Below are 14,907 nucleotides of genomic sequence, written 5' to 3' on the forward strand. Positions count from 1 at the left end.
TTAAAGACAGCAAGTTATGAACGAAAGGGAATCTAAAACAGCACAGACGTTCTTTGATGTAAGGCACTAACACAACACTGTCGTCTCTTTAATCAACTACAAATGAAATATACGTTATTTCTCTATGGTAGATGATGATATTCGAGGATACAAACAACCTCCAGTCTGATTACTATATAAACCAAAACATAATATTGCTGGTGCCTGAAGAGTTAAAGAGATAGAGTGGTGGTGGTGATTGTTGTTTTAAGATGAAGCACAACTAGGCAACCATACTCTATACAATAATCAGAAGGAAGAAATGGAAGGGATCCGACACTTCGAAAAATGAAGGTATCGGCGAAAGGAAGACAAGGGCCACGAAGGGCGTGAAAATGAAAGACTACCTAGGCCTCGCAACCTAATACCGTCGGGTTCCGAAAAGAACAAGGTTTGACCAAGGGAGGTCGGATAGGTTAGATGAAAGCGAGGAGCCTGGCACAAGTATGTGGGAGCAATGCCAGGACTCAGCTTAGGGCTTCGTGGTAGCTAACCAAAGGTCCCAATTTGAAAGCCCATGGGGGCCTTTTCAGTGGCCTCTTACGACAGGCAGGGGATACCGTGGGTGTTATTCTATCGCCCCTACCCACAGGGGACTAATGAGATAGATTCTTGAACTGAATATCGCGGGTTGACCCCTTTGAAGTAAGCAGACTGTTTAATTTTTCCACCACCATCTGCCTTTAAGCAGATGTGCCAACCCGTACCTTTGTTATGGTAATTTTCAGAATATGGCGGTCATTCTTGCAGTGTTGGTCGTCGTTATTGTTTTAAGAGACTGTACATCTAGGCAAGCATCTTCTATTAAAACTAATCAGAAGAGATGGTGGTGGTGGTGATTATTGTTTTAACAGGAAGTACAACTAGGCAACCATCCCCTATGTAACACTAATCAGAGAGAAAAATGGGGTCCGACACTGCCAAAAATGAAGGTATCGGCGAAAGGAAGACAAAGGTCACGAAGTGCGTGAAAATGAAAGACTCCCAAGGCCTCCATACGTAATACCGTCGGGGTCGAAAAAGAAAAAAGAGTTGACGAAGGGAGGGTACCGGTAGATGAAAGTGAGGAGCCTGGCACAAGTAAGTGGAAGCAATGCCAGGACTTAGCTTAGGGCCCCGTGGTTGCCAACCCTCGCTCCAAAGTTCAGAGCCCATGAGGCCCCTTTTAGTCGCCTCTTACGACAGGCAGGGGATACCGTGGGTGTTATTCTAGCGCCCCCACCCACAGGGGGAAATCAGAAGAGAAAGAGGAACTGTCACGCACTTCGAAGAACGAAAGGTATCGGCCAAAAAAAGTGAAGAGCAAAGAAATGCGTGAAAATGAAGGAACCCCTTGGCTTCGCAAACGTAATATCGTCGGGGTCGGAAGGAAACGAGAGTCGAACGATGAAAGTCAGATAGGAAAGATGAAGGAAAGAAGCCATTGTCATTTTATCAGCTACTGAAGGTATCCAATTAGATCGCTTTGCGGGAGAATTCAAATGGGCTTTACGTCGCGGTGTTCCTAAATCTGCATGTGGCTTGGTAGGGCTTTTGAGCCATGTCGAGAAATGAGCATCAAACCCTCACACAACATGGGTTTCAGCCAATGCCACCGTAGCGTGCTTGTTACTGGGCGAGCCTGTCAGCAGGGAGTGGCTTGTTCAAGACCCTCTCCTGGAGAAGTTTATTACTTCTATTGGCGCTTCCAAGGCAGTCATAAGCCACGTGCAGATTTAGCGACACCGCCTCGCACATCTGTTCACACCAAGTCATTCACCACATTTCAACTACTCCATTTCAGCTCTGATCACTCCGCCCCCCCCCCCCCCCCCATCCCTCCCCGAGACCAACCACGACACGTCTCTGAAGTCCCTGCCAAGCCCTCCCGACAGTCAACAGTCAATAGCCAAGTAACCCACCCTACCAAGGCATTGCCTGCCCAGCTCCCTCCTCAAACATGCCTTCCTCTTCTTGTTAATACAAACTGTATCACTATTCTCCCGGCCTTGCCTCCTAGCACTAGCTTACTAGATTTCTTAACAGCTTAGCGAAGAGGGGGTTTCATCTCCTACCTGGCGAACTTGTTTCGTCACGACAGATCGTTTCTTCCCCGCTAGCGCTACGTCAAGATGTCTGTAATGTCGCTGATACAGATGAGTAGAGAGGCCGAAGTGCGCCTCGGGACTCCCAATTACTATCAATCTAGGTATTCTGCCTTATGGCAGGTCTTGTCATGGGATGAACCTCTTCCACTGTTGCCTGTCCTGCGCCAAGTTTTTCATGTCGGAATATTTATTTCCTTGGATATTGTCCAACATTTGAAATTTTTTCCTTCCTCTTCCTCGTTTGCCTTTCACCATTCCTTCTACTCCTTCTTTCAGTAAACAGTCCCTTCTCAAACAATGTCCGATCCAGTTCATTTTTCTCCTTCTAATGGTTTGTAACATACTTCGTTCTTCTCCAACTCTTCGTAATACCTCCTCATTCCTTACCCGGTCTTCCCATTCCACTCGTTCTATTCTCCTCCATACCCACATCTCTAGTGCCTCCAATCTTCTCTCATCTTTCTTTCTCAATGTCCAAGTCTCTGCGCCATACAGCGCTATGCTCCAAATGTAACACTTAGCAAGTCTTTTCCTCAAATCTTTGTTTAGTGGTCCACAAAATAATTTTTATTTTTTCTTAAAGCCATCTTTTGCTATGGCAATTCTTTTCTTAATTTCTGTTGTGCAATACATGTCATCTCTGATCATACTTCCCAAATACTTGAAGTTACTGACTTGCTCTATTTCTTCTCCTCCTATACTAATATGACAACTTCTACCTTTTCCTCCAATTATCATACTTTTGGTCTTCTTCTTCTTAATTCTCATTCCATATTCTTCTAGTTTCATCTCAAAAAAAAAAAAAAAAAAAGAGACCATCTGAATTCGCCCGACAAACGATTTGATTGGCTAACTTCAGCAGCTGATAAAATGACAATGGCACGATAAATATAATTACTTTTTCCAATTATTTATCTGTATGACCAGCCCTCTAATTCTCTAATGCTCGTATATCCGGTTCACGTTGTTTATAACCACCCTGTATATTGGTGGTTTCGAAAGATTAGTTAAAAATAATCTGTAAAATGAGAGCTTCCTCAACCGCGATGAATACCACGCTTCTTCGCGAAACATTTTGGCCTACGCTGACCGTTCAGCCAACGAGTCGGACATTGAATTAGAAGTTAAGGCACAACACAGTTTTGAAGTATTACCAGTTCGGATATGAACTGAGAGTAGCCTGCATTAAGTTCTACTTGTAGCGCCTCGCGCAGAATATTGCACTCTCAGAGTCAAGCTGCAGATTGAACTAGAAAAAATGGAATGTCGTATGGCTTTTAGTGCCGGGATATCCCAGGAAGGGTTCGGCTCGCCAGATTCAGGTCTTCCTATTTGACACCCGTAGGCGACCTGCTCGTCGTGATGAGGACGAAATGATGATGAACACAACACATACACCCAGCCCCCGTGCCATTGGAATTAACCAATTAAGGTTAAAATCCCCGACCCGGCCGGAAATCGAGCCCGGGACCCTCTGAACCAAAGGCCAGTACGCTGACCGTTCAGCCAACGAGTCGGACATTGAACTAAAAGTTAAGGCACAACACAGTTTTGAAGTATTACCAGTTCGGATATGAACTGAGAGTAGCTTGCATTAAGTTCTACTTTGTCCCAAGTTCACCTAATCCTGCAGTGTTGCACACTGGATCGTTAACGCGAGGACTGTCTCGTTGTTAGTGGCAACTATAAATTATAATCATTATAAAATGATAAAGCTATTGTCCAACAGTGCTGATGGCTAGATAAAACTATGTTGTTTTTAAAACAACAGTGTAATTAATATTCAAATATAAAGTATTAAATGCAGCATGCTGATATACACTCTCGTTTTAAAAACAAATGCCTATTAATTATAGCCAATACAAAAGGGAATGAAAATCTCTCAGTGAACCATCCAGCATTGTTTAGAACCTATGCCAGGGATGTGAAAGCTGTAGCACCGCTCTAGTGGATGTTTATCGCCTGCAGAACTTCAGGAACAGCTCGGGTGGATGGCGCAAAACGGTTTATTCGTCTTCAGTATCAAATTTAAAATCACTTCCCACCCCTACAAGTGTATGAATCATCCACCTGAAAACTAATGAAATGGATCTTCAGATATTGTCATGGCTTCTTGCACAACACTGGTCGCATGTGATGTTACAAACTCTGACAGTAATTTTCTGCATTTAAATTCTTTCCTTGGGGTGTGGTATGCGAACAGATAACGCCATTATAGTCGTACAACAAAAACACCATCACCCTGACACTGCTGCGGTTCTGACACACTTTTCACTGTCGTGGGGACTAATTGTTCGACCGGTCTCTCATAGATGACGCTGTCCTTCGCAGCACAGCGCATGCAAGGAACGTTACCAGGTGTATGCATGAGCTTCTGCCGGTTTTTATGGTAAAAAACACTTAATTTTCAAGGGAAATTCATTTTTTGTATATTCAAAATATTGGCCATTACACTCCGCTCATCTTACAGGTAAGTAATGAAAACCATGCGAGAAAAACTGCTTGTCTTTTGCGGCAAACCACTCGCCGAGCCGATTCCAACTTCCCCGGAATTGTTGAAGTGCTGCTCTGCGATTGCGTTCCCCAATGATGCGAAGAGGTGATAGTCAGATGGCGCCAGGTCAGAGGAGTACGGCATGTGCGGAAGGATGTCCTATCCAAGCGGTTTCAAGGTGTCTTTCACCGGTTTTTCTCTGTGTGACGGCGCATTGTCGTGTAACAAAAGTACTATGCCATGTCTTCTGGCCCGTTCCGGTTGTCTCTCGATCAATGCGTGATTTAAGTTAATCATTTGTTGGTGATAGCGTTGTGCATTAACGATTTAGCCGGGCTTCTAGAGTTCATAATACAAAATACCGCTCTGGTCCTACCAGACACAAAGAATGGTCTTCTTGCCGAAGCGATTTGGCCTTGGTGTTAAAGGACCGGCGTCGCCAAGTGACAGCCACCATTTTGTCCGCTTCGAGTTTTCAAAATAAATCGTCGCAATTCGGTACAGAAATTATATTCTTTCGTGGCGTTGGAGCAGCATTTCACAAGTAGCTTTGCGATTTTCCATTTGCCGTTCACTGAAATCTTGTGGGACCCATTTAACGAGTTTACTGTTCTTCCCAATAGCTCGTAAACGTCTGCTGATGGTTTCTTGTGACACATTTAATGCTTGTGGTAATTGCAGCTGAGTTTGAGTTGGGTCATCATTCAGTTAAGTGCACTGTCTTTCGCTTTGAAATCACCACGTTTATATTTTCGAAACAATGTCTCACATGTTCTAATCGATGAAGTGCGTTCACCATATGTTTCCACCAGCAAACGATGACTTTTCACAGCCTTTATGTTTTGACTAAATGAGAAAACCAATGCGTGCCCTAAATGTTCCTTTTTTGGGTACAAACTCCGACATGATCATTGAACGATACAAAACAGACCCTGGTGTTTCGCTGACTCAATTTGTGTGTGTTGGTAGGTTAATGTCAGACGAACAAACTGACGAATGTGTCAAATTCATACTCTGCGTACTGTCCGTTGGCGCCATCTCTTAGTGAAACCGGAAAAGACTAATGCATATACCTGGTAGATGGACAAATCCATGAACTGTCCGATAGGTTGGCTACCAATCTAACGTGTGCTTAAGCGAGGAGAACCTCTTTCGTTTCCTGCTGTGCATGCAGCAGTCTCGGTACTGATAAACATTCATCGTACGTGAGGCGAAAAACGTATGTGTATGGATCGCCTGGTTGTGGTGGTGGTGGTGGTGGTGGTGGTGGTGGTGATGATAGGCTATCATTCGTTGACGAGTATGGTCTTCCTCATATGATACTGGTGTGTCTATGAGTTATTAGATGATTGCGTAGGCCAATCCTGGAGGCACAAAATTCTTCCACATTGGTGGCAAACAATGCCAGCGTTGAGGTCCAGTTTTTGAGGGGCATTCATCCTGAGGAGGACCCGCACTTCTCAGTTTCAAATCGTCCGCGTTGTTGTTCGAAGTTCTTAGAACCTTCGTTGAGAAGACTACGCCATACGAGGCGGTTAAGTGCCTTTCTTTCCCAGTCAGTGGTATTGATGTGTCAATTCTTCATGTCTGTCTTTAGTACGTCCCTGAAACTTTTTTCTTGTCCACCTTGGCGTCGACGGCAATCCTTCAGTTTAACATACATAATTTGCTTTGGGAGGCAAAAATCGGGCATACGAACGACATGAACTGTCCAACGATGTTAATTTTCATGATCGTAGCATCAATGCTGATGGTACAGGCTTCTTCCAAGATATTTGCCATTTAATCGTAAGGATCCTCCTCAGACAGCGCTGATGATATTTCTCCAGTCACTTTATGTGACTCCTGTAAGAGGTCCAAGTGATTAAGGGGAAGTACCACTGGGCAACTATCCTCTCTTGACAGTAATCAGAAAGGAAAAATTAAGACGTCCTTCGAAGGCTCTCGAAGGGCGTGAAAATCCCCTAGGCCTCGAATACCCAGTATCGCCGGGTTCGAAACACAAGAAGAGTAGAAGAAAGCGGTTGAGATAAGAAAGATGAAAGTTAGGAGCTTTGTACAAGTATGCGTAAACAACGTCAAACTTAGTTCGTGACTTCGTGGTTGCCAACCCACACTCATACTTGAGAACAGTTGGGGAGCCTCAAGAGATATACTAGGAAAAAAAGAAATATGAAGACTATTGCGCCATTATCTAGTTTTAGAATTCCCATGCATCATTGCGTTGTTATTCTGAATTAAGGTGTCATCTCAATAAGAATACTAATTTGTGAACAAAATATTCCAGAGGTTTCACGCGGATACTGAGTTGTTCTGCGGTTTAGGTCACGAAACTTTGAGTGATTTTCCGTTACGAAATGCTTCTCAGTGAGGTAAGGGACACAAAACTAAGTTCAATTGCGGTTCATTCTTCGTTCTACATATAGTAATCCTAGATTATCTCGCACTAGTCTGTGAGAGTATCAGGGAAAGAAGAAGGAGGAAATAACTGACCCAGGTCCAGGTGTGTTCTGTGGATCGGTATCGGTCTTCGGATCTCGAGATCGCCATTTCAAACCCAGTAGAAGTGGTCCGATTTATGAAAAGTAGAAAAATTTCCATTCGACACTCAATGTCGTACGACATCGGCATATAAATTGTCTCTGGTGACACATCTGTTGTTTATAAGATGGAATGATTTTAAACTGAAACATAGATCACCCAACCGAGATTTGGATTACTCTGCAGTCAGGTAGAGTAAAACGGAACGTCAAAATTGACAAGCAGGCAGCCAAATTGGCGTCATAGTGATATGTCTGCAAACGGCAACTGAGGCCATAGGATTATAATAATATTATTATTGTATATTGCTTCCACACTTTCTGGTTATGCAAATCTACATCAAGATTCCGTAAGTGAGATATCCCAACAAGCAGAAAAATTCACGATGAGAAAGCATCAATACCTCTGGAAGTCAAACACTTTTCAGCACTTCAAAATGACAGTAAGTTTTCCTAAAACAACCCATCCCCACCATGATACATTCCATGATAAACTATCCCAACCACTCTATTCAGTTTTATGGAAAATATCTGGGGATCGAGGCACTTCCATGTAGTTTGCCTTGCCATTTCTCCATCTATTGAAGGAAAATAAAGAAAACAATAAATGCTAATAATAATAATAATAATAATAATAATAATAATAATAATAAAGGTCCCTAATTTTGAATTTTTTTCAAAAGCATTGTATGTATTCAAGGGGCCGTTTTCCGGGGGATTCTTTATCAACCATTTTAAAATATTAATATCCATAAGTATAAATTGTTACTACATTTTAGAATATCTTTGACGATATTATCGGAATATTATCGGCAATACAAATATATTTAAGGGTCATATACAGAAGTTTTGGAATAACCTTGGCAATGCAATTACATTTTTGAATAACCTTGGTAATAATGTTACATTATTGGAATATTCTTAGTAACACTGCGGTATCCATTGAGAATGATGGGTGATTCTCAAACGTACATGGACAATCCTTGATGACAATATTCTAGTTACAAAATATCCTTGGTAACATTTGAAGGAATTTTTGGAAGCAGTCATTCAAAGAGTATTCAGAAACACAGCAGTGGTACTCCAAATGATACTTGACAAACGATATGCAAGCTCCGAATTACAGTATCTCAGTGGTGCCAACTTATCCAAACGCTACGGATCATAACCGTCTACCTTTTCCAATGTCATGCTAAATAGTTAGGATAAAACATTAAGCAGAGGAAGTTGTCAAGACTCCACAAAAACTGAGCTTGTGAACACGGTTCTTTTTAGTGTTTTATTTTTATTAATGTAAAAATATTTATTTCTAACTTCATTGAACGCATTTACTGATGTGGGTGTTTCTTAATTACGAAGGCTGTGCACTTATCATAATCATCGCTATGGTCTAAATGTACTGAATGTGGGTAAAGTCATTCAAAGACGGATACAGCCCCTTTTCCCTCGGCCTCCGCTTGACAAGATAGGTACAGCCTTGCCAAGAGTGCTAAGGACTTATTGCATCAACGTAATATTTCTGACTTCAATCGCAGGACTGCTGGTATAATATATACGAAGCAATTGATATTTTCCCCTAAACAATATGTACAACCTTCACCAATTATATATCAGGTGCGTCGGCCGTGCGTTTTAGGGGCACGCTGCTGTGAGCTTGCATCCGGGAGATAGTAGGTTCGAACCCCACTGTCGGCAGCTCTGAAGATGGTTTTCCGTGATTTCCCATTTCCACATCAGGCGAATGCTGGGGCGGTATCCTAATTTAGGCCACGGCCACTTGTTTCCCACTCCTAGGCCTTTCCTATCTCATCGTCACCATATGACCTGTCTGTGTAGATGCGACGTAAAAACAAACTGTAAACAAAAACTATCAATTATAATAATATAGGTTGTTATTCATCATCTTATTCAAGACATATTCACACCTCCCTAAGGGGATAAAAAGGTCATGTCATAAAATTCATACGTTTCAAACCTGTTTGTGGGTCATCTTTGAAAAATATTTTCGGCTTTAAAATTATTTACAAAGGTAGGCCTACAAGTGTTACAATTTTATGTTTAGTTGGAGTCTCAAAAACACAGTGCAAAAATTACTCAGCTTATTATACAAAAGGCTTGTAACACTTGCAACTTTGTAAAAATATTTAAAACTGAATTTGTTTCACGAAGATAACCCACAAATAGAGTTGAAACATGTATGATTTTTATGACATTACCTTTCAACCCCTTTAGGGAAGTGTGAGTATGTTTTGAATAGGAGGATGAATAAAAATGTATATTGTTATAATTCAACATTGTCAATACGGAATGAAGCTAGTATTATATAATAATGATACGAGCTACACCAATATAACCTGCAATTGTTGGTGGATAAAACATCATTGTGTAATAAAGAAGTAAACTATCTAACATCACCAAAATGGGAAGATGCCTCTGTGGTCATTCCTGAGTTTGAAACATTGTTAGCAACTGTGAAGAATAGGCAAAGAGAAATAATTTAGGGACTGTGTCGTGAAATCGAGCAGCCATTACGCTGTCATTATATTGTATCAAGTTACTTCGAAGTGGAATTAAAAGATTTGTCTACTCTTTCGTCGAGATAGAAAAAAGTGTTGCTCAATAGTTCTTGTCTCTTCATAAAAACTTCTTGGAATTAGTATAAGAAAGAAAGAAGATTTCAAACTTTGTGTGAACATTAAATGGTTTCCCGGGTTTGAAACTTCGCTGAGTTAATAAAACACAGTATGCCTCGTCCTATCCCCACGTGTTCCTAAAAGTTTTGTTCTTGACAAACTTGTCAGAAGTATGGGAGGTAGCACTGTCATCAGGAATGTCATAAGCTAGATTCAAACAAGTTCAAAGAGTTCATTTGCCAGACAAGCGAAACCAACTCACTCCCAGGTAGCGGGAAAGGTCTGTAACACCGCTGTACGATTTGCAAACTGAAGTCAGTGTGCTAGAGGCGGGAGGCCATTCAAATAAAAAAGGTGAGCTGGATATATATGTTATATTACTAGCTGATGTACTCGGTCTACGTTGCATACAGAATTCTAGATGAAGTTGTGTACACGTTGTAACATTTTGTTAAATTGCATAGCTCTTAGCGTACCCCAGTAACACGACGGGGATTAAGGAGTTTTCATTGTAATGTCAGGCCCCCTTGCTAACTGCCAGTCACAATCGAGTTGGGTAGTTTTGGTTATTACGGTAGATACTCTTCACCTGCCTTTTTTACATCCTCAGAAAGATCGTGTCTGTGGTTTTCTGAAACTCTTAAAGGATTCGCCAATGGACAGGAAACCATATGACATCAATATTAACCCAATAAATGGGTTTTTAGTACCTATCTGCGTAAGTACAATTACAAAAAGAGCAACGGTATTATTTTATTGCTGATATATGTATGAGATAATTGGCCTGCATACATATATCTTGTATAAAGTTCCCCTAAAGAACTATAGCGTCTGTCATATAAACTAAGACCGAAAGCACGATGTTTGTACACTGCGCAACGGCAGCTGCCTCAACCGAAGTTATGTCGCGAGCGGCCGCTCTGCTGTAAGCGTGCATGCAATCTTATTTGAAATCTTACCTTATAAAATATCCTGGAATTATCGTACTTCCTGGGTTATACAGACATTGTACCTAGTAACCACTGGCTGACGCGAGGAAGTTCTGCCACTGTAATGTTTCTGATTACATTCGTAATGTTTTCTTTAGTTCCTCCAATGTGTGAGGATTTGCTCGATGCACTTTTTCTTTCAGTTTACCCGACAAGTAAAAATTGCACACTGTTAGATCTGGAGAACGAGGGGTAAATAGAGAATCTTCTGCTCTGTGACCAGGGTCTGCATCTTGTTAAAACCACCCACACGATTTTTCTTCTTCCGTTAACTGATGGAAGAACGGGGTCAAAATGTCATCTTGGTACATCTCTGCATTTACTGTCGTCTCGGAAAAAATAGGCCAGATTATTCGTCTTGCACTAACAGCACACCAAACACCAATTTTCCTATCATAATGGGTGACTTGATAAACAACATTAGGGTTTTCTGCATACCGATAACGAGAGTTATGAATGTTCAGATGACTGTTAAGATGAAACCAGAAATTTTAGATAGGAAAATGTGGTGTTACGATGATAAATGTCTCACAATGTTAACAGCTGAGATTCAGACTGGCGATTGATGCCTGCGTGGTCGAAGACGTTCAGGCTGCTTGGAAGGTCAAGATATATGCCCACGCCTGTCATACTGCAGGTTACGTCTCGGAGAGTAAAAACGCCGCTTCGACGGTCTTAGTTCATATGTGAGACCATGTATATGTTTCCAAGACGTATCGCTAACATTTGTTATAGCGAATTGGAGAACTTTAAGAATGAAGAAGGTCAAGACTGAGCGAGAAATAAAATGATCTCTGTTATAGAGGGCAGCATCTTGCAGTGAACCTCCGTACCGTGATAGTTCAATCAATCAATCAATCAATCAATCAATCAATCAATCAATCAATCAATCAATCAATCAATCAATCAATCAATCAATCAATCAATCAATCAATCAATCAATCAATGAAAAAAGCGTATGGCTTTTAGTGCCGGGAGTGTCCGAGGACAAGTTCGGCTCGCCAGATGCAGGTCTTTTGATTTGACTCCCGTAGGCGACCTGCGAGTCATGATGAGGATGAAATGATGAAGACAACACATACACCCAGCCCCGGGCCAGCGAAATAAACCAATTAAGGTTAAAATTCCCGACCCTGCCGGGAATCGAACCCGGGGCCCCTGTGGCCAAAGGCCAGCACGCTAACCATTTAGCCATGGAGCCGGACAATCAATCAATCAATCAATCAATCAATCAATCAATCAATCAATCAATCAATCAATCAATCAATCAATCAATCAATCAATCAATCAATCAATCGATCAATCAATCAATCAATCAATCAATCACTACAGATCTGCAGTTAGGGCAATCTCCCAGGTAGCCTTTTCTTAAATGATTGCAAAAACTTGGAAATTTATTTAAGATCTCCCTTGTAAAGTTATTCCAATCTCTACCTCCCCTTCCCAAAAACGAATATTTGCCCTATTTTGTTCTCTTGAATTCCAACTTTATCTTCATATTATGATCTTTCCATTTTTAAAGACACCACTCAAACTTATTCATCTACTAATGTCATACCACGCCATCTCTCCACTGACAGCTCGGAACATACCACTTAGTCGAGCAGCTTGTCTCCTTTCTTCTAAGTCTTCCCAGCCCAAACTTTGCAACATTTTTGTAACGCTACTCTTTTTTCGGAAATCACCCAGAAACAATCGACCTGCTTTCCATTGCTTTTTTTTATGCAGTTCTCGAATCAAGTAATCCTGGTAAGGGTCTCATAATCTGGAACCATACCCTGACCGAGTGTGAGTCTGGTTTTGTTTAATCTATTTAATCTGTTCACGATACTTGGCAATCAAAGGCATTTTAAAATAGATAGACTCACACGCGACGCAAGTGTATGGATCTCATTCGGAGTCGGTTGTGTATGACTTGAACTTGGTTACTGGTAAAAGTAAAGAGAGGGCGAGAGCGTGAGAAGGCGCCATGATTCCCACACGAATGTAACTGTTCTAGTATTAAATAGACCGAACGACTTGGTCGTGCGGTTAGTGTCGCGCGGCTGTGAGCTTACATCCGGGAGATAGTGGGTTCGAATCCCACTGTCGGCAGCTCTGAAGATGATTTTCCATGGTTTCCCATTTTCACACTAGGCAAATGCTAGGGCTGTACCTTAATTAAGGCCACGGCCGCTTCCTTCCAACTCCTAGGCCTTTCCTATCCCATCGTCGCCATAAGACCTTATCTGTGTCGGTGCGACGTAAAACCACTAGCTAGTATTAAATAGTGCAGCTTGCGATATGTTGTGGCTTATTCTGCTCGTTCAAAGTAAGGTCGTCACACTCCAACCCTGAAAATTATACAAAAGTGCAGACCGGTGCAAACACCACTTTGGCACCAACTCAAGCTACAATATTTCACACACGCTAACAGCATCGAGTTAATGATGACAACTTTCCTAGCTGGTTCAATGAAAATTGTTCATGTAAAAAAATAAAAGAAAGACAAAAAATAAAATAATAATCGTGTTTCCTTACACATAGGCTAATAGGAAGTTGCTTACGGACAAAATTCAGAAAGTGATCTTCAGGGACGAAGAAGAAAGGAAAAAACAGCCACATAACATAGAACAGATCACAACTGGTGAAACAGATGTGGGTGGAGAGGAAGAGGAATATAGCATAAGTGATATTCGATTAAACAAATAACAATCGTAAGGTCTGCACTGTTGAACTATGGACCTTCTGAATTGGTGCCGTCTAGACGGCCTGCCTATCAATTTCGACACCCCGATTGTTTTGCCATCTAGCAATGAAAGCGAAAACCTACCAGCCCGTTCCTGAAGCTGAGTAAATTTAATGTAGTAGAATAACACTGAGCGTGCTACCAAACATATTTAATACGCCGACATGGAGTGCCGGTTTTTTTGACAGGCCGTCAAGACTCGGCTGCCTCAGCCGGAATCAAACCTGCAAAATAGAGAGCATGTTTCGGACACACTACCTCGGATCCACCGATGCATTTGCATTCTTCTTCTTCTTCTTTTCTTGTGATTACGCAACTTTCATCATTTTCTCAAGTTTTCTATCTCTTTCATCTTTTCCCTATACTCCTTCATTCGCTGGCTTACTCGTGCTCCTTCTCATGCCGAGAATACTCCGTTCTTTCTCGCTTTCTCGGACTCAAACAACTCCTGTGGGTGGAGCTGGTAGAATAACATCCACGGTATCCCCAACCTGCCGTAAGAGGCGACTAAAAGGAGCCCGAGGTGATCTCAGCTTGGGAGTGTGGGTTGGTGCCCACGGGGCCCTGAGCTCAGTCCTGGCATCGTTTTCACTTACTTGTGCCAGGCTCCTCACTTTCACCTATTCTATCCGATCTCCCTTGGTCAACTATTGTTCTGTCCCGAACCCGACGATATTAGAGCATTCGGGAGCTTGGGAGTCTTTCGTTTTCACGCCCTTCGTGGTCCTTGTCTTTCCTTAGTCGATATCTTCATTTTTCGAAGTGTCGGATCCTTTCCAAATTTTCTCTCTGTTTAGTGTTATATAGAGGATGGTTGCCTACTTCTACTTCCGCTTAAAACAATAATCATTACCACCACCTTTCTCAGTCTCACAGATCCTTCATCTCCCCAGCCTTTCTTCTGAAGACTTCTCTGTTTCGTATTTCTTCTGCCCTGATTCCACACTTTTCTAGATACTGATGGACATCTTTCATTCGACTAACGTTTTCTCTACATTCTTATTCTTCTTCTTCTTCTTATTATTATTATTATTAAGAGTGTTATTTATTTTAACGTCCGGTCTGTCTAATATAGGTCCTAACAGACGACGATATGTCGTAATTTAATATCTCGTTGACAGGCGAATGGTACGAAGATTTTTCTTTTAAACACCCCGTTTTAATGCCACCCACCATTGTTGAGTTCAAATAAATTGATAATCTTCAGATCAGAAGATCAATGATTAAACGACTGAGGCAGTGAGGTAAAACTTGTCCTAATGTATGCATGTGCACTGAGTGGCCAAAAGTCATGGGAAGACACTGAATTTGATATTAATAACAAGCGTATACCAGCATCGATAGCATCGCATAAATGTTCGATTGGATTAAGATCAGGGGATCTAGAGGGCCAATCC

This window comes from Anabrus simplex, chromosome 1, assembly GCF_040414725.1.
Source record: "Anabrus simplex isolate iqAnaSimp1 chromosome 1, ASM4041472v1, whole genome shotgun sequence".
Classification (NCBI taxonomy): Eukaryota; Metazoa; Arthropoda; class Insecta; order Orthoptera; family Tettigoniidae; genus Anabrus; species Anabrus simplex.